Genomic DNA, 26,456 nt, shown 5'->3' with positions numbered 1-26,456 from the left:
CATAGTGCTGAGTTTTGGAGATTTCTGCAGGTTCATCATTTCATATCATCTTCTAAGAACCTCTCTGACATAACTAGGGATCTCACCGGGTTTGAAAGACTATGCACCTCTCCCAGTTCTCCCACACATACTATCTCACAAATCTATGCGCTTATCATGGAAAACTTTTTCCCGCAACCTCCTACCTTTCTGACTTCCTGGGAGAAGGAACTGTCAGGACTGCCTACGCAGATTAACTGGGATTCCGTATTTAAGAATGCCCAGGCGAGTTCTCTATGCTTATCGACATTAGAGACCCTCTATAAACTTATATATAGGTGGTATAGGACTCCTCGTGTTCTCAATAAAATGTTTCCCTCTCTCTCGAATCTGTGCTGGAGATGCAAAAACGCCCCAGGGAGTTTTATACATATTTGGTGGGATTGCCCTCTTATAACCCCATTTTGGGCAGAGGTATTTAAATGCACCGAACAGATAGTGGGAGATGAGATCCCGAAAGACCCAGGTTTTTGGCTCCTCAACCACACCCCCGCAGGAACACACTCCTACAAACATTCCCTGTTGAGACACCTTAGCAACGCAGCAAAAGCGGTTGTTCCAATCCTTTGGAGATCCACCTCACCACCCTCGATTAAATTATGGTTCACAAAGGTCGATTACTTTTTAGATATGGAAGACCTTGTCTCCTTCTCATCCGGGAAAACCGTTAACTTTATAGCTATTTGGTTTCCCTGGTACGACTTTAAGGATACACCTTTGTATCGGTCCTACATGGCGACATAACCCCCCCCATATTCATATTCATATCCATATTCCGATTACGATATCTCTATAATATGTCTCAGACCCTTAATTGGTGGAGATCCCCCCTCCGTTCCCCAAACAACCTGTCCCTACTGCGCAGACTCTCACATCTGACTCTACCCGTCTTAATTTTCCCTCTCTTCTCCTTCTTCCTTCTTCTCTTCTCTCTCTTCTTCCTCTTTCACATTTTACTATGCTGTTTTGTTAAAATGTTCCTCCTTTATAAGTTCTGATGTTGTAAGCGAGCAGACAAATAATTTTTCTACTTTGGGCGCTCTATGTGTAGTGTACTGACATATATGATATGTGATGTTTTTGTGTTCCCCCCCCCCCCTTATTTTGGAAAAGTATTGCTGTAATGTTTTGTCTGCTGCTTTAATCAATAAAAACAGTTTACACAAAAAAAGTTTAGCGGCCGCAGCGGCTTCATGGTAAAGTGTATTTGAAGTGTGTATAAGGTATAGCTTTTCATTCCTGCATATAAAACGGCATTATCAATTGGGGGCTCTCACGGGATATCACGTTCTTAATGATGCACTGTACATTACAAACGCGGCTGTAATTGACCGGCTCCGATGGACGCATCGCGAAGCTGATGAAAATAACATCCACGTTAATGTATTGTTGTGTTATCAATTAGCCGCTGACCTTTTACAGCAATGCAATGTGATAGTAATACACTTTAAACCTTAGCAGGGAAAAGAAGACATACCACCAGTTTGTAGTTAAACCACTGGGTTCCGACACCACAGCGTATTATTGCTGAAAGGGGGTTACAATATAACAATACAATACAACAGAATAATGGCTACAATCAATTGTACATACGTGAGTGGATTCGCCGCGCTACCCAGTCTGGTCCTCCATCATCTGATAGATAACGTTGTGAGTCTTGTGTCTGACCAGGCCTGCAGCAGGCTCTCTTTATACAATTCATCCAAAACTTAACACAATGGATACTGTAATCTCTTGGTCCATTGGACACAGGGATGGTCATTTACAGTACAGTAGAGGTCATAGGTCGGTTTGAATAGGTGGGCGATGTCTGTTCCAACTGCTCTTGGGGGTGGTCTCCTCTGGATTCCCGCCGCATACATAATGTATAGTAAATACAGTTTATATCTATATTCTGCTCCTGCATATAACTATCCGCATGTACATGCGATCTTCCTCAAACCAACACCGGAATGTTACCCTTAAAATACCCTACAGCTGGATACCAAACACCACCTTATAACCTTGTTCTGTCCCCTCCTATCCTGTAAAGGTGAATCCCTTTGTTCTGTTACCATTTAAACTGCTGTTACTTTCTGATGTGGTGCAGGGAGACTATGTGTACATTGTGCACTATTTGGATTAAATATGTAATGTATTTTGATAGCTTTCCATGCGTTCACAAGCTCTACCGTAAATACCCATACCACGCGCTAATGCGCAGGACTGCGGGAGCGACCATACGCAAATTGCGGATATGTGCACGCACGGCAGAACCAGTACACGCGCAGACGCCATCTGTGTGTAGTTTGTACGTGATGTGTGTACTGCAATATTTTTCGACTTTGACAATGTGCATGCGCATGGTACGCAGTGCGCATGCGATAAGTATTTTAGCACAAAACTTAGTCGATTTTCTCACGTCCGATCGAAGAATTTTCATAGTTGAAGTGATCGGAGTGTGATTGACAGGAAGTGGGTGTTTCTGGGCGAAAACTGACCGTTTTCTGGGAGTGTGCGGAAAAACACAGGCGTGCCAGGATAAAACGCGGGAGTGTCTGGAGAAACGGGGGAGTGGCTGGCCAAACGCAGGGCGTGTCTGTGACGTCAAACCAGGAATGAAATGGGCTGAGCTGATCGCAGTGTAGGAGTAAGTCTCGAGCTACTCAGAAACTGCTAAGAATTATTTAATCGCAATGCTGCTACTCTTTTGTTCGCTATTCTGCTAAGCTAAGATACACTCCCAGAATGCGGCGGCCTAGCGTTTGCAATACTGCTAAAAGCAGCTAGCGAGCGAAAAACTCGGAATGACCCCCATTATCCCTTGTAGTTTTTGTATTATCGGCTCCAAATGTGACTTTGTAAGATTCAGGATCCTTCCGTGTTCCCTGAGCAGTCAAGTTGCGAGAGCAATGGACTGCAACTACCTCTCCCTGGAAGATGCCTTTATCAGCAGATCGTCCAGATACAGAATTATATTCACCCCCTGTTTGCGGAGGAGAATCGTCATCTCTGCCATTACCTTGGTGAACACCCACGGTACTGTGGAAAGGCTGAATGGCAGTGCCTGGAACTGATAGTGACAGTCCAACAGCGCAAATCTGAGATAGGCCTGGTGTGGCAGCCAAATCGGAATGTGGAGGTACACATCCTTGATATCTAGAGATAACAGAAACTCTCCCTCCTCCAGCCCTGAGATCACCGCTCTCAGAGACTCCATTTTGAACTTGAATTCCCTTAGATAAGGGATTAGCGACTTCAGGTTCAAAATTGGCCTGACCGAACCATCCGGTTTTGGTACCACGAATACGTTTGAATAATAACCCTTGTTTATCAGATGAGGTGGAACTGGGACAATGACATCCGACCCTTCTAATTTTTGAATGGCTTCCTGAAGGATAGCCCTTTCTGTCAGCAAAGCTCGGCAAGCCTGATTTGAAGAATCTGTGAGGAGGGAGCTCTTGAAACTCCAGTCTGTACACCTGGAACACAATATCCTGTACCCAGGGATCCTGGCTGGATGACACCCATACGTGACTGAAACCTCTGAGTCTCGCTCCATCCTGCCCGTTCTCCGTGCAGTGAGGTCCACCATCATGCTGAGGATTTTGAGCAAACAGAGGCAGGCTTCTGTTCCTGGGAACCTGCAGGTGCAGGTTTTTGGGATTTTGCTCGACCACCTCTGAAGAAAGTGGTAGGAGGTTTGGACTTTCTAGCCTTTGCGGACCGAAAGGACTGCATTATGGATGTAGAAAAGGGTTTCTTTGTCGTCTGAGTGCCTGAGGGAAGAAAGGTTGACTTACCAGCGGTTGCCGTTGAGATCCACGCATCCAGTGCTTCCCGAAATAGAGCCTGACCTGTGAAGGGTAGGTTCTCCACACTTCTCCTGGATTCCGCGTCGGCAGACCATTGGCGTAGCTAGAGTCTCCTGCGCGCTGAGATAGCCATGGACGATGTCCTTGCAGACAGATTACCCAGGTACCTCATGGCATCCACCATGAACCCCGCAGAATCCTGTATGTTATGTAAAAACATTTCAATGTCACTTCTATCCATAGTATCTAATTCCTCAAGCAATGCACCTGACCACTTTACTATGGCTTAAGAAATCCATGCACAGGCAGTAGTAGGCCTTAACGCCATGCCTGAAGCAGTGTATATGGATTTGAGCGTAGTCTCAATCTTGCGGTCTGCCGGTTCTTTCAATGCAGTAAACCCAGGTACAGGTAAAACCACCTGTTTTGACAGCCTAGAGACAGAGGCTTCCACTATACGTGGGCTTTCCCACTTTCTCCTATCCTCCTCAGGGAAAGGAAAAGCGACAAGAACCCTCTTTGGGATCAGGAATTTTTTCCTCCGGGTTTTCCCAGGATTTTTCAAATAATGGCCCTCATTCCGAGTTGATCGCTCGCAAGGCGATTTTAGCAGAGTTACACACGCTAAGCCGCCGCCTACTGGGAGTGAATCTTAGCTTCTTAAAATTGCGAACGATGTATTCGCAATATTGCGATTACAAACTACTTAGCAGTTTCAGAGTAGCTTCAGACTTACTCGGCATCTGCGATCAGTTCAGTGCTTGTCGTTCCTGGTTTGACGTCATAAACACACCCAGCGTTCGCCCAGACACTCCTCCGTTTCTCCGGCCACTCCTGCGTTTTTTCCGGAAACGGTAGCGTTTTTAACCACACGCCCCTGAAACGCCGTGTTTCCGCCCAGTAACACCCATTTCCTGTCAATCACATTACGATCGCCGGAGCGAAGAAAAAGCCGTGAGTAAAAATACTTTCTTCATTGTAAAATTACTTGGCGCAGTCGCAGTGCGAATATTGCGCATGCGTACTAAGCGGAATTTCACTGCGATGCGATGAAATATACCGAGCGAACGACTCGGAATGAGGGCCAATGCGTTCAATTCTTTAGACGCAAGGAAAGTTAAGGGGGGCTTCTTGTTGTCTGTGAAATAAGCCTCCTCAACCTGTTCAGGGGTCTTGTCAGTAATGTGTAAAACATCCCCAATGGCCTCAATCATGAGCTGTACCCCTTTAGCAAGAGAAGCCTAACCCCCCCCCCCCCCGCATATCCCCATCACCGTCTGCTATGTCAGAGTCAGTATCCGTGTCGACTTGCGTAATCTGGGCAAGGACACGTTTCTTTGGGTATATACCTGGGGAATTAGATGAGGTAGTGGAGACAAAACCAGACAAAACCTCCACAGATTTTCTTAAAACCTGTGTTTCCATCTCATTATGGGCTACCCTAGAAGAAATCTGGGATAACATTCCCTTAATGGAAGCCAGCCAATGTGGCTCAGAATCAGAAGGCTGAGACATGAGTTCATTCCTGAGTACAGGGAATGGATTCCTCTGGAGAAGATACATATTCTGCCGCACAAGACACAGAGGCCCTGGACATTGTTATGTGAGAAATTTGCATACACACACACACAGGAGAATGTCAGACACAGTTTCCCCAAAGAACCTTCAGAGAAACACAGAGTTAATGGAGCAAGCACACACAGCGCCCCAGTAGGCAGTTATGAAATAACTGCCTGCGCTGACTGTGCACCCTTAATAGACTACACAGTTATATACAGTCTCCCCCCCTTCTACAACCCCCTGGTACTGCACAGGATAGCAGGAGTTATGTGGAGGGGCAGCGCTCCCTGACAGCTTCTCTTGGTGTGGATCTGCAGGGAGAAAATGGTGCTGGTGAGCTGCTGGGTCCGCTCTGAGGAGAAGCTCCGCCCCCAAACATGGTGCATCTTCCCGCACTTTGACTTCTAAGTCCCTGATAGCCTGAGTGACCAGTTTTTCAAGGGTATTGCGCTGGCCCAGGGCGCCCCTCACAGCGCCGCACCTGAGTACCTCTGAGCCTGTCCGGAGCGCAGTGTCAGAACTGCACTCCCACCCTGTTGCCGCCATTCACACCGGCTCCCCGCTTGTCAGGTCACTGGTTGCACAGAGCATTATATGCATGCTAACGACACCTCTATGACTCTCCCACAAGTCAGGGTAGTCCCATGAGTTTGAATAGTTGGCTCTCAGAAGCACCAACTTCATAGAAAGACAGATCCAGCTGAGTTCTGTCTGGCTCAGAATAGGGTGTAGATTTGCACATTTACATCAGCGCTTTTGGCATAAGCAAAAAGCTCCCCTGCTGCATCTTACACATATAATTGCTGACAACTGGAGAGGAATGAGGCATGGAAGGGGCAGCTGAGTTTGGGGCTAGTGCAGTAACAGCATGGTTACATAGTTGCACGGAAGGTACAACATGCCTGAACACAAACCTATACAAAATAATTGGAAGGGCATCTGGGCACATGGTCTAGTGGTCTTTGGCCTTCTCCCAGAGACTCCATGTGACTGTCACTTCTGGGTCAGACCTCTGAGAGACCGGCAGTTATTGTAAGTTTCCCCACTATCTCTAACTCTAATCCTTACCCCTAACTATCCCTCAGTCAAAAGCGCTAATGTAAATTTACAAATATACACCCTATTCTGAGCCAGACGGAACTCAGCCGGATCTGTCTTTCTATGAAGTTGGTGCTTCTGAGGGCCAACTATTCAAGCTCATGGGACTACTCTGACTTGTGGGAGAGTCATAGTTGTGTAGTTGGCATGCATATAATGCTCTGTTCAATTCTCAGTTGTGTGTATGGGGAAAGAAAGCCTATTTCTATTACGTCCTAAAGGATGCTGGGGTTCATATTAGCACCATGGGGTATAGGCGGGTCCACCAGGAACCATGGGCACTTTAAGAGTTTGATAGTGTGGGCTGGCCCCTCCCTCTATGCCTCTCCTACCAGACTCAGTGTAGAAAATGTGCCCAGTGGAGCCGGTCACAGCTAGGGGAGCTCCTAGAGTTTCTCTGGTTTTATTATTTTTTATTTGAGTAATTAGGCACAGGGAGGCTGCTGGCAGCCTACCTGCTTCGTAGGACTTAGGGGAGGAGTAGTGTCCAACCCTCTGAGGTTAATGGCTACTATCTCCCCTGACAGGACATTAAGCTCCTGAGGGTGATGATCGTTAGCCCCCGAGGTGACCGCTCACTCCCGCAGCATGCCGCCATGCCCTAACAGAGCCAGAAGATCGTGGTGGTGATTGTGTCACCAGTGACCCGACAAGCGGGAAGCCGGTGTGAATGGCGGCAATAGGGTGGGAGTGCAGTTCGGACGGCAGAAGGTTGGCGCTAGTCATCCCCTCCACAGCCACAACCTCTGTGCAGCCCACACACCCACAGAAGTGGTCACGCCCCCCGCGTCCCTAGTCACCGAACTCTAGTGCTGGTCACATTCCCTGATGTGGTTCACAGAGGGCCCTTTTTAAGTTTTAGCTCCAGGCCTATGGGGACCTGAACTGGCTTACTGATTGTTGCAAAGAAATCAAGAAAAATTCCTAACTTATGTGCACATAAACACATAAGGCCTGATACAGAGTGATTACTATGCCCGCTTGCATACTGTAAGTTGTATGGTTTTGCTCTGCGCATACCCAGTACAGCAAAAGCCCATGAATGGTTGTCTCTACCATATATGTTTGATTACACATACTGTAGATAATCCCTGGATAACTAAGACTGGATCTTTGTAACATAAACCGGCTACAGACATTGCGAGCATCAAAACAAGTTATAGGAGCATATATGCCATAGATAGACATATTATTTGCAGATGTAAATTCACCAAATATGATGATGATGATGATGATGATGATGATGACAGACACTAGCACTAGCACTTCTGATTGGCTAATGCTGATTGGATTACTCACTGATGCTGATAGGTGCTTTCTGCATTGCATATTTTATGCTTTGGTGTGTATATTTTAGCCAGTCTTTATTTTTTATCATAAGTACGATGGGGGTTTTACCTGGTGGAGAGTTTGTTTTAAGTTTAATTGATGCCTAATAGTGAATATATATTTTGCATTAAGAAAAAGTTTGGCACAAGTTAAAATGAGTGATGTGAAAACTTCATACAGGTTGAGTCTCCCATATCCAAAATTCCAAAATATGGAATATTCTGAAATACAGAATTTATTGCATGTGACTGAGATAGTGAAACCTTTGCGTTCTGATGGTTCAGTGGGCCTGATTCATGTTTGTAAGGAATAGCACAGGTGCAAGGAAGCAGCTGTGCAATTCCGTGTCATTAAAATTCTAACGCAGCAGGAGGTGCTTGTAGGGGATAGATGCCTCCTGTTTGCATTAGCGAGGAACCGAGCGCTATGTCTGAGGACGCAGCCTCGGATCACCATTGCAGCCATCAGCAAGATACTTACAGGCATCAGCCAGCCTGTGTAAGCTGAAGCCTACTCAGGCTGGCCATTGGATCCGGACACCCAAGTCCAGGAAATCTGAGTCTGATGACACAGATCCAGGACCAGTCATGCCTTAAAAATGGGGGGCGACAAGCTCCTGTTTTAAAGAATGGTGCTGGGTGCCGCTCCCGTTATGACCCCCAAACGCTGCACCATGTCCATCATGCTATGGCTGACAGGGGACTGAGGTCTTTAGCCAGTGCAAATCCCCAAAGATCATATTTGTACGCAACCCCGATGGTGACTTAGTACACAAACCTTGTTTCATGCACAAAATGATTTACAAATATTGTATAAAATGACCTTCAGGCTATAAGTTGTAAATGAAACATAAATGCATTCTGCCCTTAAGATATCTCATGCAAATATTCCAAAATAAGGAAAAATCCGATATCCAACAAAATTCTGGTCCCAAGCATTTTTGGTATGGGAGACTCAACCTGTAACTATAGACCTGAGCAGTTTGGCCTGCAAGGAAAGTATCAGGAATTTGCCTGTTAACTTGGTTTTAGGCTAATCTGTCATAATATGTACAATAGCCTTGATAAAGTTCATGAATGAAACGCATAGGTAGCCTACTCCTAGACAGAAGTGTCTCATCCTGTAAACAGACATCACTTCCAGTTCCAAGCTCCTCATATAACTAACCTTCTAGTGGACATTTGAATGATTTGCTGGACATAGTGTGATAAGGTATCATTAAACATGATAAATTGTCAAAATCTAGTATCCTACAAAGTTCTACAATATAGGCGTCTATTCATGAAGCAGTGAAAAGAGTGGAGAAGTGAGCTTGTGGGAAGTTGCCCATAGCAACCAATCAGCTGCTCCGTACAATTGTATAATATGCAAATTATAATTGTTACTTCATTGCTGATTGTTTGCCATGGGCAACTTCTCCACTGGCTCACTTCTGCACACTTTTCACTGTTTCATGAATAGACCCCCCAGAATTCTATCTTTTGACACCTGATCACGCATTATGATTATTTTTTTATTTTTACACCAGTATATCACTCAAAGCCATTCTAAGTTATATCTGACTAGTAGGACAGTTAAATGACGACACATCTGCCTGAACTGCATGGCATAAAAACCGCTACATGACTTCAGGCCCAATATATGTTGATAGAAGCCAATATTGCAATAGTAAATCTTATTGGCATGTTCAAGAAGCAGGAAGTAAAAAGAAAAATTCCTCTTTATTCGATATGCTTAATAAGAATTTGTATAAGCTCTATGTATGAATGTATTCAGTCGTTTACGTGGGTGTACATGTGACTGTAGTGAAGCTTTTAGTTTGTCTATAATTTTCCTTTAAGACCCACTGAAGTTAATGAGTCATCACTTGACTAATCATTTAGTAATTACAGCCTCTAACTATTCACTAACTCTAGTAAGCTTTGTCAAGTGACAATTATGTTTCAACTGCCATTCAAGTCAATGGCCAGTGACAGTTAAATTAGAATCAGGGTGCGCTGAACTATACAAGATGTAATAGATTCCAGATCTCATGATTGAGCCTTAGCATTCTCCCTTAAAAAATGCTCTTTTGTTGTCAATGATAATTGGTATAGAAACAGTAAATACTTTTTGTTATAGAAATATTGAATACCTGTCTCCCCCCCCCCCCCCCCCATCATGTTTATGCTATATTGTGCTGCAGTTGTTCTTGCCAAAGTCTCGCATGAATAAAATCTCTATTGAATACAAATGAGTTCTATACTGTGTAGCAATATAATTTGTGGACCCTCCAGCACAGATGACACAAGTGCTTGATTACATTTTTTTTTTCTAGAAATTAAGCCATTCTGCGTAGTGTTACTGAAGGATATCATTTAATGAATCTCATCTGTTATAACTTTAGATAAGTACAAATTTGCCAAGCTCCAAGCCCCTCTGCACATTAATTCATTGCCACTGCAGGGCATTTGGAATATATTAATTCTTAAGGGTACTTTACTTGTGAGTTAAACATTGTAGCTATAGGGGATGGAGTATTGAATAATGCTAATACAACTAAGCTAAAAACACATCATTTATTAAAATTGTTATCACTTATGATTATTGATCACATGTGTAAAGGGACTGCAATGCATTGCAGCAATAATTTGAGTTTGTTTACAACTCTAGAGAAGTTCAAAAACGTAATATTCAAGGGAAACAGCAATGGTTATATCAGGGCCTTGGCTTAATTTTTTGCACTCCCGTCAAAACAGATATCATCTGATTTACAGTTGGCCGCAAAAATGGGCCAGTGAATGTGAGTGCAAAACTATGGCATAACGATATTGGATTTATAGGTGTATTTTGAGTTGCATGACCTATAAGTCAACTTGAAGTGAAGCATCTAGATGTGGCCAGTAATCATCATTAACTTGATAATGATTGCTTAAAAAGTATAATTTTATAGATATAAAATATACTGTACAGGCCTAATTCAGCATGGATCGTTATTCTGAGAAATTGCAATTGTCTGCAAGTAGAAAGGTGCTGCGCTGACAGGAAGAAAAAACGCCCCATGCTAATTTGTGAATGCATCACAGATTGCTATCCATTCGCAGATGCATACACAATTTCTGGAACATCGAAGATTTTTTGCCGTCTGTGCAAATGTAAGTAGGTCTGAGGCTGCAACTAATCTGCGACTGAGATGGCCTGGAAGTGGTCCACGCTGACGTCCGAGACCCTCCAAGTGGTGCAAGTAGAATATATTTCTTAGTGGTACTGTGTGCAAAAAAATGGATGTGACCACATACCACATGGGGCGTGGCCAATGAAAATGGGGGTATGATACACATATGGGGGTGTGATACACATATGACCCCAATCGTGCAGTGCCAGATACACATATACCCCAATAGTGCCAGATACACATATGCACCCAATAGTGCAGTGCCGGATACACATATGCCCCCAATAGTGCCAGATACACATAAGCCTCCAGTAGTGCAGTGCCAGAAACACATATGCCCCCACAGTGCCAGATATGCCCCTACTGTGCCAGAGACAAATATGTCCCCACAGTGCCAGATACATATATGCCCCCACCGTGCTAGATATGTCCCCACAGTGCCAGATATGCCCCCCCACAGTGCCAGATATGCCCCCCCACAGTGCCAGATATGCCCCCCCACAGTGCCAGATACACATATGCCTCCACAGTGTTAGATACACATATGCCCCCACAGTGCCAGATATGCCCCCACAGTGCCAGATACACATATGCCCCTACAGTGCCAGATACACATATGCCCCCACAGTGCAAGATACATATTTGCCCCCACGGTGCCAGATATATGCCCACAGTGCCAGATACACATATGCCCTCACTGTGCCAGATACAAATATGCCCCCATAGTGCCAGATACACATATGCCCCCACAGTGCCAGATACACATATGCCCCTATGGTGCCAGATATGCCACCACAGTGCCAGATACACATATGCCCCCACAGTGCCAGATACACATATGCCCCAACAGTGCCAGATATGCCCCCACTGTGCCAGATACACATATGACCTCCCAATAATGCCAGATACACATATTCCCCCAGCAGTGCAACTCACTATTGCTGATACTGCTGCCTGGGGCCTGCTCTGCAATGCCACTGTGTCAGGGAGAGGAGAGTGCAGCACACGTCTCCTGCCCCTCTCGTGCCCTCAGTCCAGTCTCCTGCGTCGTCGTCGTGTATCTCAAATCAGGTGCCTGTCCGTGAGCCAATCATAGCTTGCGGTCCGGCAGCAGCGGCTCCTGATTGGCTGCCAGTCCGCAAGCTCTGATTGGCTCACGAACTGGCATTTGATTGTGATACACGCTGCCGTCGGAGGGAGAGAGACCGGACTGATTGAGCAGGAGAGGGGCAGGAGAGAGGCAGAAGAGGAGAGGCGCATGCTGCGCTCTCCTCTCCCCGACACAGTGGCTGCAAGGTGGCGGCCCAGTGGTACTGCGTACCAGCTGCCAATTTCTTACCGGTATGCAGTACCGCCATGTACCGCCATACTTGCAGTACTGGACCCTCCCAAAAAACACCTGGGCACTCCTGCGTTTTTTCTGACACACCCAGAAAACAGCAGGTTTACGGTCAAAAACGCTGGCTTCCTGCCAGTCAAAAAGCAGCTACATTGTGATTATGATCTGTATGCATTTTCTGTCGCTATTACCCGTCGCACATGCACAATGCGAACGCTATGCATGCGGTCGTTCGATAATCGCTTAATTTGTGAATTCTTTGAATAGCGATCTATGTTGAATTATGCCCTGTGTTCGTTCCAGCATCACACAAAAACTACTGGATGAATTTGGATAGTGTTTTCACTATTGCTCAGGTCTGTAGGCGTAGATCTCAGCACCAGCTGCTTCTCCCATGGGCAGCTTTACGAAATGTGCTCACACATTAGTAGCCAATAGCATCTTAGGGGGTGATTCAGACCTGATCGTAGCTGTGCTAAATTTAGCACAGCTACGATCATCTACACTGACATGCGGGCTGACGCCCAACACAGGACTAGTCCGCCCCACATGTCAGGCCCAGCCCCACCGCACAAGTACAAAAGCATCGCACAGTGGCAATGCTTTTGTACTTGAAGAGTAACTCCCAGCCAGTGCAGCTCATGCGTTCTGGCTTGGAGTTACTCATCATCAGAACCGGCCCTAACCAATATGATGCCCTAGGCAAGATTTTGGCTGGTGCCCCCTAGCACCACCGCTGGTTCCGCCTCTGACCTTGCACCTCTTTCCCAGCACCATCATCCCTCACCCATAGCAGTCCTTATTTTGGGGGTTGTACTGCCTATATTTTAAATAGGAACAGTTCGCACATTTGGCGCACAGCCCAAAAAGGAGTGTGTTTTTGAGGGCAAGGGGCATGGCCACACAATAGTAACCCCAATTCCAATTACGCCACACAGTACTGCAACTTTATTCACATTTGATCATGCAACAGTGTCCATAATTCATATTACATCCCACAGTAGTATCACTTTACCTTATAAACATTACTCCTCACAGTAGAGCCCCTTATTCACATTACATCACACCCTATTGCTCTTTATTCACATTAGATGACACAGTAGTGCCCTTTCTATACGCAACGCCACATAGTAGAGCACCTTATACACATAATGCCACACATTAGTAATGCATTTACACATATAATTCCACACAGTAATGCCCCTTACACATGAGACACATTATTAATGTCCTTATAAACATAATGCACCTTACACATTATGACAACCTTTATTAGTGCCCTTTTACACATAATATCCCTTACACATATGCCGCACATTATTAATGCCCTTATACACATAATGACATGCATAGTGCCCCCTACACATTTGCTGCACATTATTAGTGCCCCTATACACATAATGACACACATACAGTAGTACCCTGTTACACATATGCTGCACATTATTAATGCCCTTATACACATAATGACACACAGTGCCCCTTACACATATGTTGCACATTATTAATGCATTTTTACATGACACACATAATGCTCCTTACACATATTCCGAACACTACTGCACAACCAACCCACTCACATGCACACAATACTCACACTGCCACTAACACTGTGACCTCTGCCTCTGCTTGGATACAGATGTATCCTCATAAATCTTGCCTCAATGCTAACGTCAGGCACCTTTTTTTAATTAAAATGTATCTTATTTGCATTGGTATGTGGCTAGGATGCACAAGCAGCTTTTGCTGCTGATTAAAATGATATGCAGCATGCCTATATACTGTGTGAGACTGTGGCTGTATCTGCATATGAAATGCTACACACAGAATATAGGCATGCTGCATATCATTTTAATCAGCAGAAGCTGCTGATGCCCCTAGGCATATCAAATGCCCTAGGCAGTTGCCTAGTTTGCCTATGCCTATGGCCGGCTCTGCTCATCATTGTGATGGTCGCAGCGGCTGCGTGTTATGTCACACAACCGCTGCGGCCCGCCTCCCGCACGGTCTGACCACACCTGCATTGGCCGTAGCACACCCACAAAATGGCAACAAAACGCCGCTGTGATGCCCCCTCCCACCCAGCGACCGCCTCTGCCTGTCAATCAGCCGTCGGCTCTCTGGCATGTGCCGGCGCACTGTAGCGCCGGCGCATGCGCACTTCTGACCTGATCGCTGCACTGCGATGAACGACAGCGTGTGATCAGGTCAGAATGACCACCTTAGTGTTAATCCCTGAAGGAAAAACTGCAAAAATAGTTTACAAAGAAATTTTGTGATCAATTTGTACAATATAAAATATACAACACAATATTAGATGTCTTTGTAAAATTAGTTCCGCTGAGCATTAACAGACCACATGAGCAAACCCGTGGGCAAATGCTAGTTTATATATATATATATATATATATATATATATATGTATATGTATATATATATATCACCCATAGGAACAATAAATGGCACTCTGGAAGCAATTTCTAGTTGCAAAAAAGAAGTCTATTGAGTTGACGTTTTGGGGTATGTACCCCTTTCTCAAGACATTGTAAGACAGACAAACATACAGTACACTTACCCACCATAAATACCCGTCCTCTGCATCCACGCTGCCCGCCGCCGCACTCATGCCACGAGCGGCCGGAAGTAGTCAGAAGTAGCACTTCCAGGTCACAGGTCCCGGCAGTCACCATGGTAATGCAGCAGTTTGCGTTTCACTGGAGGTGCCTGACACATCACCGCCAGCCACAGCGCTATGGAGAGGGAGGGGGAGGAGATTTTAGGGAGGGGTAATTCTGTGGAAGAAAAAACAATTTGTGTTCCCTAATGCACACTGAGTGAAAAATAATAATAATACTACATAATAATCAGATAATACTGAGATCTTAGTTGCGTATATACATGAGGCCCCTTTCAGTACGTGGTCGGGTTTGCGTTTTATTTTTTTGACAAGTACTTGGATTATACAGAGAACAGAAGAGGACCGATCTACACTGGATTATGTGAGTATAATTTTTCCCACAGGTACCCCATGGATTCTACATGGAGAAGAGGACCGACCCTCGTGTGAACATAGGTAAGTATGTATGTTTGGAGGTGTGCATGTATGTAATAAACTTTTACTTTCAAGGTGAGTGTGTGTCCTGTTTTTATTGGGGTATTTTTTTAGTAGTAGTACTACAGGTACCAGCGGGCCCGGTTTTCCTCCGCATGCTGGTACTTGTGGTTCTCCAAGTACCAGCTTGCGGGGGAGGCTTGCTGGGACTTGTAGTACTGCTACTAAAAACAATATTCACATTTTGACAAAAAGGCTATCAGCCCCCCATCCGCCGCCCTTGCATGGGGGGGACAGCCTCGGGCTTCACCCCTGGTGCTTGGGTGGCTGGAGGGGGGGTGACCCCTTGATTTAAGGGGTTCCCACTCCTCCAGGGTACCCCGGCCAGGGGTGACTAGTTGGGTATGTAATGCCAGGGCCGCAGGGACCAATATAAAAGTGTCCCCCGGCTGTGGCATTATGTACCTGGCAAGTGGAGCCCGGTGCTGGTTTCAAAAATACGGGGGACCCCTACGCTTTTTGTCCCCCGTATTTTTGGAACCAGGACCAGGCGCAGAGCCCGGTGCTGGTTGATTAAATATGGGGGAACCCCTGTCATTTTTTCCCCCATATTTTTTCAACCAGGACCGGCTCAAAGAGCCCGAGGCTGGTTTTGTTTAGGAGGGGGGACCCCACGCATTTTTTATTTTTATTTTTAACAATGTTTTATTTTTTACGAATGTTGCACAATGAAGCCCAGCACGGATCTCACAGATCCGGCTGAGATTCATTGTGTTAATGTCGGCAGTGTTTTACAATTCACTCCCGTAAACCACTGCCAAAAAATACGAATGACATCGACATAGGAAAATACGAACATGCAGAATACGACAGCTTAGTAAATTAGTCGTAATAAATTCAAAAAGTTGCAATTTTACACTTTTGATGTCATTCGTGTTTGAACTTTAACCTCATTCGGAAAAATACGAATTTTAGTAAATATACCCCAATATTGCTATATTAGTACAACGGGAGGTCCGAGAGTTGTCATATATAGCAGACAAGACTCTTCTTATATTGGTAATGGGATTTCTCCCCATAATAAACCCTGTTTGATCAGATGAATTATAGTTGGGAGGATCTTTTTCAATCGGGTAGCTAGGATCTTTGTGAGCAATTTATAGTCGGTTGTTAAGAAGGGAAATGAGTCTATAAGAACCAGGTTTGCTAAGATCACGACTGGGCTTCGGGAGGACTTTAATTATAGCCGAATTAAAATGTAGGAGTAGCTGTCCCGATTCCAGTATAGTATTGTATAGTTTAGTTAACAACGGGATGGTACGTTTATCAAGGAGTTTATAGTACTGTATTCTGCGGTAAATCCATCTGGGCCAGGCGCTTTGCCTGTTTTCAAAAATGTTAGCGTCTGTTGTACTTCACAGTCTGTAATAGGGGAAACTAAAGCAGTCAGCGAAGAAGACGATAACTGTGGTAAAGACAGCCCCTCCCAAAAATGATCAGTAGAAGCATCAGGAGTTTGCGGGTCAGTATATGCATAAAGGTTTTCATAAAAGTCTTTTATAATGTCTGCAATTTGCACACTAGAGGTAGCAAGACTGCCTCCCGACATTACTAGGGGATGAATTAGAATAGGAAGATTCTGGCCTTTCAGTAAATTAGACAACAGTTTGCCCGACTTATTACCAAATCTGAAGAATCGGCATCTTTATTAAAGGAAGAATTCAGTTCTAGTTTTGTAAGAAGAGCATCAAAATGTATTTTGGCATTGAGATATGTTTGTTTGGTAGCAGAATTAGGGCAACTCTGATATTCCGGATATGTATCAGTTAATTGTTGTTGTGCCGCTATATAATCAATGGGCACTAACTTTTTATGTGCAGCTGTATACGATATGATCGAACCTCTGATAACAGACTTTGAGGCCTGCCAAAAAATGGCTGATTTATCATCGATCATGTCAATGTTATGCATTTTATAAGTTTCCCATGACTCCTCAACCCTCTCCTGAAAGCTGGATGATAAAGTCAGGCCGGAAGGGTACCGCCACGGTCTATAAGGGCCCGTACCCATATTAGTCATCAATGCAGCCCAAATGAAAGCATGGTCCGATAAGCAAATTGGTTCAATTTCAACCCGTTTGAATTTTGTAAGCAAAGTACATGATATCATTATATAGTCTATCCTAGAAAGAGTATGATGTGCTGCGGATAAACATGAAAATATCTTGTCAGTTGGGTGAAAGGATCTCCATGAATCCAATAAGTGCAATAACCTCATAAAGGTGGGGATACCCAGTCTCGGGAGATGCCTACTGCTACGTGTCGTGTTCTGTCTATCCAGCAAGGGTGAGGATATCAAGTTACAGTCTCCACAAATAATAGTATGTAGATTGGTATAAGGTTGTATTTCTGCTAGCAGTGTTTGAAAAAAGGCCTTCGAATATACGCTGCTCAAAAAAATAAAGGGAACACTTAAACAACACAATGTAACTCCAAGTCAATCACACTTCTGTGAAATCAAACTGTCCACTTAGGAAGCAACACTGATTGACAATCAATTTCACATGCTGTTGTGCAAATGGAATAGACAACAGGTGGGAATTAAAGGCAATTAGCAAGACACCCCCAATAAAGGAGTTGTTCTGCAGGTGGTGGACACAGACCACTTTTCAGCTCCTATGCTTTCTGGATGATGTTTTGGTCACTTTTGAAAGCTGGCGGTGCTTTCACTCTAGTGGTAGCATGAGACGGAGTCTACAACCCACACAAGTGGCTCAGGTAGTGCAGCTCATCCAGGATGGCACATCAATGCGAGCTGTGGCAAGAAGGTTTGCTGTGTCTGTCAGCGTAGTGTCCAGAGCATGGAGGCGCTACCAGGAGACAGACCAGTACATCAGGAGACGTGGAGGAGGCCGTAGGAGGGCATCAACCCAGCAGCAGGACCGTACCTCCGCCTTTGTGCAAGGAGGAACAGGAGGAGCACTGCCAGAGCCCTGCAAAATGACCTCCAGCAAGCCACAAATGTGCATGTGTCTACTCAAACGATCAGAAACAGACTCCATGAGGGGGGTATGAGGGCCCGACGTCCACAGGTGGGGGTTGTGCTTACAGCCCAACACCGTGCAGGACGTTTGGCATTTGCCAGAGAACACCATGATTGGCAAATTCGCCACATGTGACAGACGTGACAGAGTCTGGAGACGCCAAGGAGAACGTTCTGCTGCCTGCAACATGACCGGTTTGGCAATGGGTCAGTAATGGTGTGGGGTGGCATTTCTTTGGGGGGCCGCACAGCCCTCCATGTGCTCGCCAGAGGTAGCCTGACTGCATTAGGTACCGAGATGAGATCCTCAGACCCCTTGTGAGACCATATGCTGGTGCGGTTGGCCCTGGGTTTCTCCTAATGCAAGACAATGCTAGACCTCATGTGGCTGGAGTGTGTCAGCAGTTCCTGCAAGACGAAGGCATTGATGCTATGGACTGGGCCATCCATTCCCCAGACCTGAATCCAATTGAGCACATCTGGGACATCATGTCTCCCTCCATCCATGCACAGACTGTCCAGGAGTTGGCGAATGCTTTAGTCCAGGTCTGGGAGGAGATCCCTCAGGAGACCATCCGCCACCTCATCATGAGCATGCCCAGGCATTGTAGGGAGGTCATACAGGCATGTGGAGGCCACACACACTACTGAGCCTCATTTTGACTTGTTTTAAGGACATTACATCAAAGTTGGATCAGCCTGTAGTGTGTTTTTCCACTTTAATTTTGAGTGTGACTCCAAATCCAGACCTCCATGGGTTAATAAATTTGATTTCCATTGATAATTTTTGTGTGATTTTGTTGTCAGCACATTCAACTATGTAAAGAACAAAGTATTTAATAAGAATATTTCATTCATTCAGATCTAGGATGTGTTGTTTAAGTGTTCCCTTTATTTTTTGAGCAGTGTACATTGGGTGCATATACATTACCCAGCAGATAGCGAGTCCCAGCTAGTTGTCAGGTCAGGTCTTGTCTGTGTCCCCAGAGGGGGCGCTAGTGGGTCAGTGGAGGTAGATGGGAGAAAACGAGGAGGCTGGATGATGTTTCTGCGCATGAGCGCAATGGTATTTATTATACAGATGATAAATAATACGGCAGCAGAAATAATAATAAATGCAAGTGTCAATTATGCAGCGTGATAGCTGAAAGTCTATTGGAACAGAATGGATAATGACTTGAAGAAATGATAACCGGTAAAGATGATAAACAGATGAGAAGGTAACTTGTAGGAATTATTCTGGTATAGAAACCAGTGCAGGTTGAATCATGGAACTTAGCTGTGATGTTGAAGTATGGCAAACCTGATAGCAGAGGCAGGAGTCTGACTGTGTCCACAGTGCAGGTGGTGAAGCACTGACAGCGAGCAAGCTGTATCACAGGTGAGAGATGGAACACACCTGGAGTCAGTCTCTACTGCTAGGCTGAAGCACACCAGGTAATGATGGGTGTGAAGCCTAATGATGAATGCAGGTATTGCTGGGACTTGAAGTTCCACGGAGCTGAGTGAAGTAACCAGGAGTACAAAGTCTCTTGAGAATAGCCAGGTACACGGAGGAGACAGGAACCAGATCCTTTCACATGAGTCTCAGGAGTGACACAAAGTCCAGGATGCCTGCAGACTGGACCTGCAGCTACATATATACCCCTTGGTTAACAGTCATTGGTGGAGTGAGGAAAAGTGGGTGCGGCCAAGCACCGGATTGGCCGCCGTATGCTGAGTACTGGAAGCTGTCATGGCGGCGCCCATGCCGCGGCCCAGCGGGAACGCGGCGCGCTACACGCCGCCGTCACAGGGGCGCTCTCAGGCCCATAATGGCGTCCGATGGCAGGGACGTGGACGACAGGTGACCGCAGGGAGCCAGGACGAAGTCCGCAGCGGCGGACAGATGTCAGCTTGGTGAGTCGATTCCTGACACTAGTTTTAATATCACAGAAGAGAGATATGTACCCTCAGGATCACCTTTTACAGTATACACCTCATAAGGGACATTTTTATTAACTAAAATGGCCACTTCCCGTTTTTTGGAGGAATAAGAAGCCGAACCAATCATACCCCATCCCAATATCGCCAATCTATGGACATATGGGGCAACTAAATGCGTCTCCTGGAGGAAAATAAGGTTGATCTTTAATTTGTTCAGATATAGCAGGATTTTCCTTATTTTTTGTGGAGTGTTGGCACCTCCTATATTCCAGAGACCCCAATTTAAGGACGGACATGGCACAAGATCAAAAAGCAGTAATACACAGACAGACATACATTTAGAATATAACATCTGGTATAATGAGCTAATTAGGTACTCACCGCCGGACCAAGGGAAACAGGGAAGGAGAGACAAGGGAGAAAAAAGGTAAACATATTTAGAGCAACATAGATGTATAAACAGAAACTAAACATAGTATCTTTACACCACCCAAGAGAGGACCATAAAAGGCACAGAGAGCAAAATGCAACCACTGTAACAGGTTAAAGCAGACTTCCCAGGATTGTCAGCAACTAGGCCAACAATACTCAGCTACTCGGGGCCTATAACCATCCGTCGCTGAGCCACATGGAAACAGTGGTATAGACCAGGCCTAACACCAATACATCAATATTGTTAAAGCAGTCAATCATATAAATCGCCTGATGTGGTAACAACAGTGTCGTGCTTCTTATGTGGAGGGGAAAAGTCAGAGCATTCCAAAAAGTGGAGAGGGAGAGGGGGAGGGGAGAGGGAGGGCATTGTGAGACGGGGAAAATATCTGAAAGCAGCAATGGTCCAATATCCTAGTGAAGACATAGAACCAGTATCATAATATCCACGTTCAAAGAACAATAATTGGGGTAGAATGACAATCGGATCTTGTAATCAGAAAACTGTATATATGCATTACAACTGGTTATAGGGTAACGGTGAGCAAGATCAGTCATCCGCCATATCAGAGAGCATAGCAGAGCCCAGATAATCTTCATCCACTTGATTAATAGAAGCATCCGCATCATGGACAGTATTGAAATCGACATGTTTGTCTCCATCATACAAACGTAGACGTGCAGGGTACAGTAATGCGAAGTTGTGACCTTTCGCCACCAGTTGTGAACACAGAGGTGAGAACTCTTCTCGCCCTAGTCAGCTCAGCTGAATAATCTTGAAAAAGAATAAGCTTTTGACTTTGCCAGGTAAGGCCACATTGGCGACGTGACGCCGACCAGGGCAGGTCTTTATGTAAGTAGTTAAGCATCTTAAATATGATCACCCTAGGTCATGAGTCTTCCTTCCGTTCTGAGCCAATTCTATGTGTGCGTTCAATCACCATATCTTTGCAAGCTTCAGAGACGTTAAGAAGATACGGCAGAGTAAGTTTTATAAAATCCACCAATTCCATGCCTTCAATAGATTCTGGCAGCCCAACCAGCCTCAGATTATTTCTGCGTGACCTGTTCTCAAGGTTGTCTAGTTTCAGCCACATCTGCTGCTGTGATTTAGCTTGTTTAGCATGAGACACTTGGTATATTTACTAAGCTCCCGATTTTGACCGATTTGGTGTTTTTTCTTCAAAGTTTCATCTCGGGAATTTACTAAACTCAAATCTCGGCAGTGATGAGGGCATTCGTATTTTTTTTTGGAAGTCAAAGGAAAAAAATACGAATGAATACACCATCGGTCAAACGTGGCTGTTTAGGTATAGAACTCGGTAATTTACTAAAAATTCTAATTCACAAACACTGCCGGCAATAGCCAAACACTGCCGTGAAATAATACAAATCGTAAAAAATAGCAGTTTTAAAACAGACCTGCTTTTTTTTTTACCGTGTACTGATAGTCATGCACGGATCCATGAGATCAGTGCATGTTTATCAGTGGGAAGGGGTGGGAAAGTGTTAAAAATTTGGGGAAAAATTTGCGTGGGGTCCCCCCTCCTAAGCAAAACCACCCTCGGGCTCTTTGAGCCGGTCCTGGTTGTAAAAATATGTGGGAAAAATTGACAGGGGTTCCCCCATATTTAAACAACCAGCATCGGGCTCTGCGCCTGGTCCTGGTGCAAAAAATACGGGGGACAAAAAGCATAGGTGTCACCCGTATTTTTTGAACCAGCACCGGGCTCCACTAGTCAGAGAGATAATGCCACAGCCGGGGGACACTTTTATCTTGGTCCCTGCGGCCCTGGCATTAAATCACTAACTAGTCACCACTGGCCGGGGTACCCTGAAGGAGTGGGAACCCCTTAAATCAAGGGGTCCCCCCCTCCAGCCCCCCAAGCACCAGGGGTGAAGCCCTCAGTTGTGACAGTCATGTTTCTCGTAATCAGGCATTCCCAGTGCCGGGACCCTTGTCAAGGACTCTTTTAGCTTCTTAAATGCCAGTCCAGATTCCTCAGTATGAGAGACCCGTTCAGGCTTATTTGATGAAACCATTTCCTGCAATGGCAATGCCAGAATAGAGAAACCTGGGATCCAATTCCAGCAGAATCCACACATTCCTAAAAAGGTACGAATCTGCTGCTGCGTTTGTGGCAATGTCATGTTGCGTATGGCTTGTATCCTGTCATCTGTAAGATGTCTGAGTCCTTGTGTGGGGCAGTGTCCCAAGTATTCAACCTTGGTCTGGCACAATTGCAACTTATCCTTTGAAACCTTGAGTCCTGTTTGGGAAAGATGAAACAGTAACTGTTTAGTATCAGCTACAGAGGACGCAAATGAATCAGCGCATAACAATAAGTCATCAACCCATTGAATTAGAATTGATCCATTTTTAGGCTGAAAAGACTGTAAGCAATCATTCAAGGCCTGGGAGAAAATACTTGGGTTTTCAATGAACCTTTGAGGAAGGCGGATCCAGGTGTACTGTACCCCTCTGTAAGAAAAGGCAAAAAGGTACTGTCTGTCGGGGTAAAGGTGTCACGATCCGGGTTACAGGACACCATTATTTACCTTTTAGGTGTCTCCTGAGGCTGGCTCAGCATTCCAGGGCCGGGTCTCAGTCATGCTGCTGATATCCTCACTTCATGTCTCCTCTCTGCCAGTCTGCAGATGCTGTCATAAGGAACTCTTATTGTCTGGATGGTGTTTCTAGCCGCCGCGGCCTCCGCCGCCATTACTGCGCTTCTGGTGCTCAGATGGCTCTGCATCATTGTGATTCAGGTGCACAGGCAGGTCTGCGTGACGCTTCTCACCCGCTGTGGTCTCTGCCGCCGGCCCCGTGTGTCTGATGCGCGGGTTGGCATCCATTGGCTCCTGCGGCCGCTGCCGCCATTGCTGCAAACCGCATGTAGTGCTACAAACTAGATTTCCCTCCAAGTGCCAGTATGAGCGCAGCCATGTTGGTCCTAATCACATGATGCTGTTTCCACCAATCCACTGCATTGCTGAACACTGCCTGATTGCTCATCCAATCCCTGCACTGCTGAGGGTATAAAGGGACTGATCCTGAACCAGGAAGTTGTCAGTGCTTTGGTTGTCATTACCAGTGTAACCTGTCTCTGCTCTCTGTGGTTGATTATTAAGTTCCAGGTATTCCAGCTCCTGTGTCTTCATTCCATCAGAGACCCGCACCAATCACCACCTTGCAGTGCAGCCTGACTTCACAGTGTCCTCACTGCTCTCTGCTACTGGCAGTGCTTTAAAACACCGGCTTCTAGCGCCTGGCTCCCAGTGATGTTCAGCTTCACAGTATTATCGATGTTCCGCCATCGGTTTCCTTGATACCATCGATGTTCAGTCATCTATTCTTCAATATCATCGATCCCTAGCGTCACAAGTGTCATTCAACTCTCCTCCTGTTAACACTGGTTCATCTGCACTTCTTCAACAGTTCTCCATCACCGGTTCCAACCGGCAAACCCGGCAGTCTACGTGTAAAATCTACTCTACAGTACATTCAGCCTCTGTACAACATCTGCTGACCAGTTCATATCTCCATCTTATTATCTCAGCATATAGATGTTGGTTAAAGGACTTTCCATCTCCTAATCACCTGACCTCTCAAGCTAGTCTTGCTGTGGATACCACACCTAAGGACATTTCCTTTATTGCTGCATCCAGTGGAACTGTGTACTGTTTTTATCATTCCTCATATTCTACTACTGCTACTGCCGTCTACCATCTGAACTGTGCTGAATAAATATACATTAATTTTATCCTTGTTGTCATGGTCACACTTTCGGGCATTGGTGGAACAAATCTATCTGCATGTCTAGAAGTCCTATACTGCCTCCCAGGTTTACATACACACCAGCCCCTACAACTGAGGCCACTCCTGGTCAACACCAGCCCTCAGTTGTGACAGTAAGCACTGACCTAATGAATCCGGCTGGAGACCAAGATCAAGCGGCCAGGCCGATGCAAGAACTGGCAGCCCAACTCGAACATCAGGAGGCTGCACAAGGCCATGTAATCCGGTGTCTCCAAGATCTTTCTACTCGGCTGGATGGGATCCAAACGACCCTCCATGATTCAGGGACGTCCGGTGTGCTGACTGCAGTTCCTATAGTGGTAACCCCACCCACCATACCCATTTCTGCTCCACGTCTTCATTTACCGACTCCAGCGAAATGTGATGGGTCTCCAAAAGCCTGCAGGGGATTCCTCAACCAGTGCGAAATTCATTTTGAGCTACAGCCTGGCAGTTTCCCAACTGATCGCACTAAGGTTGCCTACATTATCTCCCTTCTCAGTGGCACCGCCCTTGACTGGGCATCACCCTTATGGGAGAAATCTGATACCATGCTGTCTTCTTATACAGAGTTTGTGGCAACATTCAGGCGTATCTTCGACGAGCCAGGTCGTGTAACTTCAGCCTCTTCTGAGATTCTCCGTTTACGCCAAGGGACACGAACTCTTGGACAGTATCTAATACAATTCCAGATTTTAGCATCAGAATTGTCATAGAACGACAATGCTTTGTATGCAGCATTTTGGCACGGCCAAACGTATCAAGGACGAATTGGCTACCAGAGACTTGCCTCCAAAATTGAACGAGCTCATAACTCTGTGCACCAAAGTCGATCTACGGTTTCGAGAAAGGGCAATCGAGCGAGGGAGGTCATCATTTCCTAAGTCTACTACTGCTCCTCGTCAACCATCTCCACCCAAAGACGAACCTATGCAGATAGGTCACTCTCGTCTATCTCCAGCTGAGCGAAGAAGACGTCTTTCTGAACATCTCTGTCTCTATTGTGCTGCACCATCTCATGTTATTAATGCCTGTCCCAAGCGTCCAGGAAACGCCAAGTCCTAACCTGCCAAGGAGAGGATCGGCTAGGAGCAATGCACTCCTCTCCATCTCCAAGTGATTGTAACCTCCCAGTATCGCTCAAAGTGGATCAGCGCACTAGGAATATTATTGCCTTGTTAGACTCTTGAGCAGCTGGGAACTTTATGACTGAGGAATATGTCAGGCGGTGGTCCCTACCCACCAAGAGACTTTCGTCTTCCATATCTTTGACTGCCGTGGATGGCAGTAAGATTTCTGATGCAGTAATTTCCTCAAAGACTCTACCAGTTTGTCTGAAAGTAGGAGTTCTTCATTCAGAATAAAGTTCTTTTTTGGTGATTCCAAAGGCCACTCATCCAGTGGTTCTGGGCCTCCCATGGCTTCGTTTGCATAATCCTCTGATTGATTGGAGGACGACTCATATCCTGGCATGGGGTCCCTCCTGTTCCAAGACCTGTCTTTCCAAAGTGCTTCCTGTATGTTCATCATCCTCCAAGTCTTCTGACGTTCCACCTCCTCCCTATCAAGACTACACAGATGTGTTTAGTAAAGCTTCAGCCGATATCCTTCCCCCTCATAGGGAGTGGGATTGTTCTATCATCCTCATCCCCCACTGGGCAACTGGTTACGCTATCTGTTCCTCATCGTCCATGGACCCATTTATCAATGGACTTTATTACGGACCTTCCTATGTGCAACAAGTTTAATACCATCTGGGTGGTAGTTGACTGGTTCACCAAGATGGCTCATTTCATTCCCCTTACCGGTCTTCCGTCAGCTTCCAAGTTGGCTCAAGTTTTCATTCAGGAGATCTTTAGACTACATGGTCTTCCCGAGGAGATAAATTCTGA

Source organism: Pseudophryne corroboree, chromosome 5, assembly GCF_028390025.1.
Source record: "Pseudophryne corroboree isolate aPseCor3 chromosome 5, aPseCor3.hap2, whole genome shotgun sequence".
In the NCBI taxonomy this organism is placed as follows: domain Eukaryota; kingdom Metazoa; phylum Chordata; class Amphibia; order Anura; family Myobatrachidae; genus Pseudophryne; species Pseudophryne corroboree.
This window is presented reverse-complemented; position numbering follows the sequence as displayed.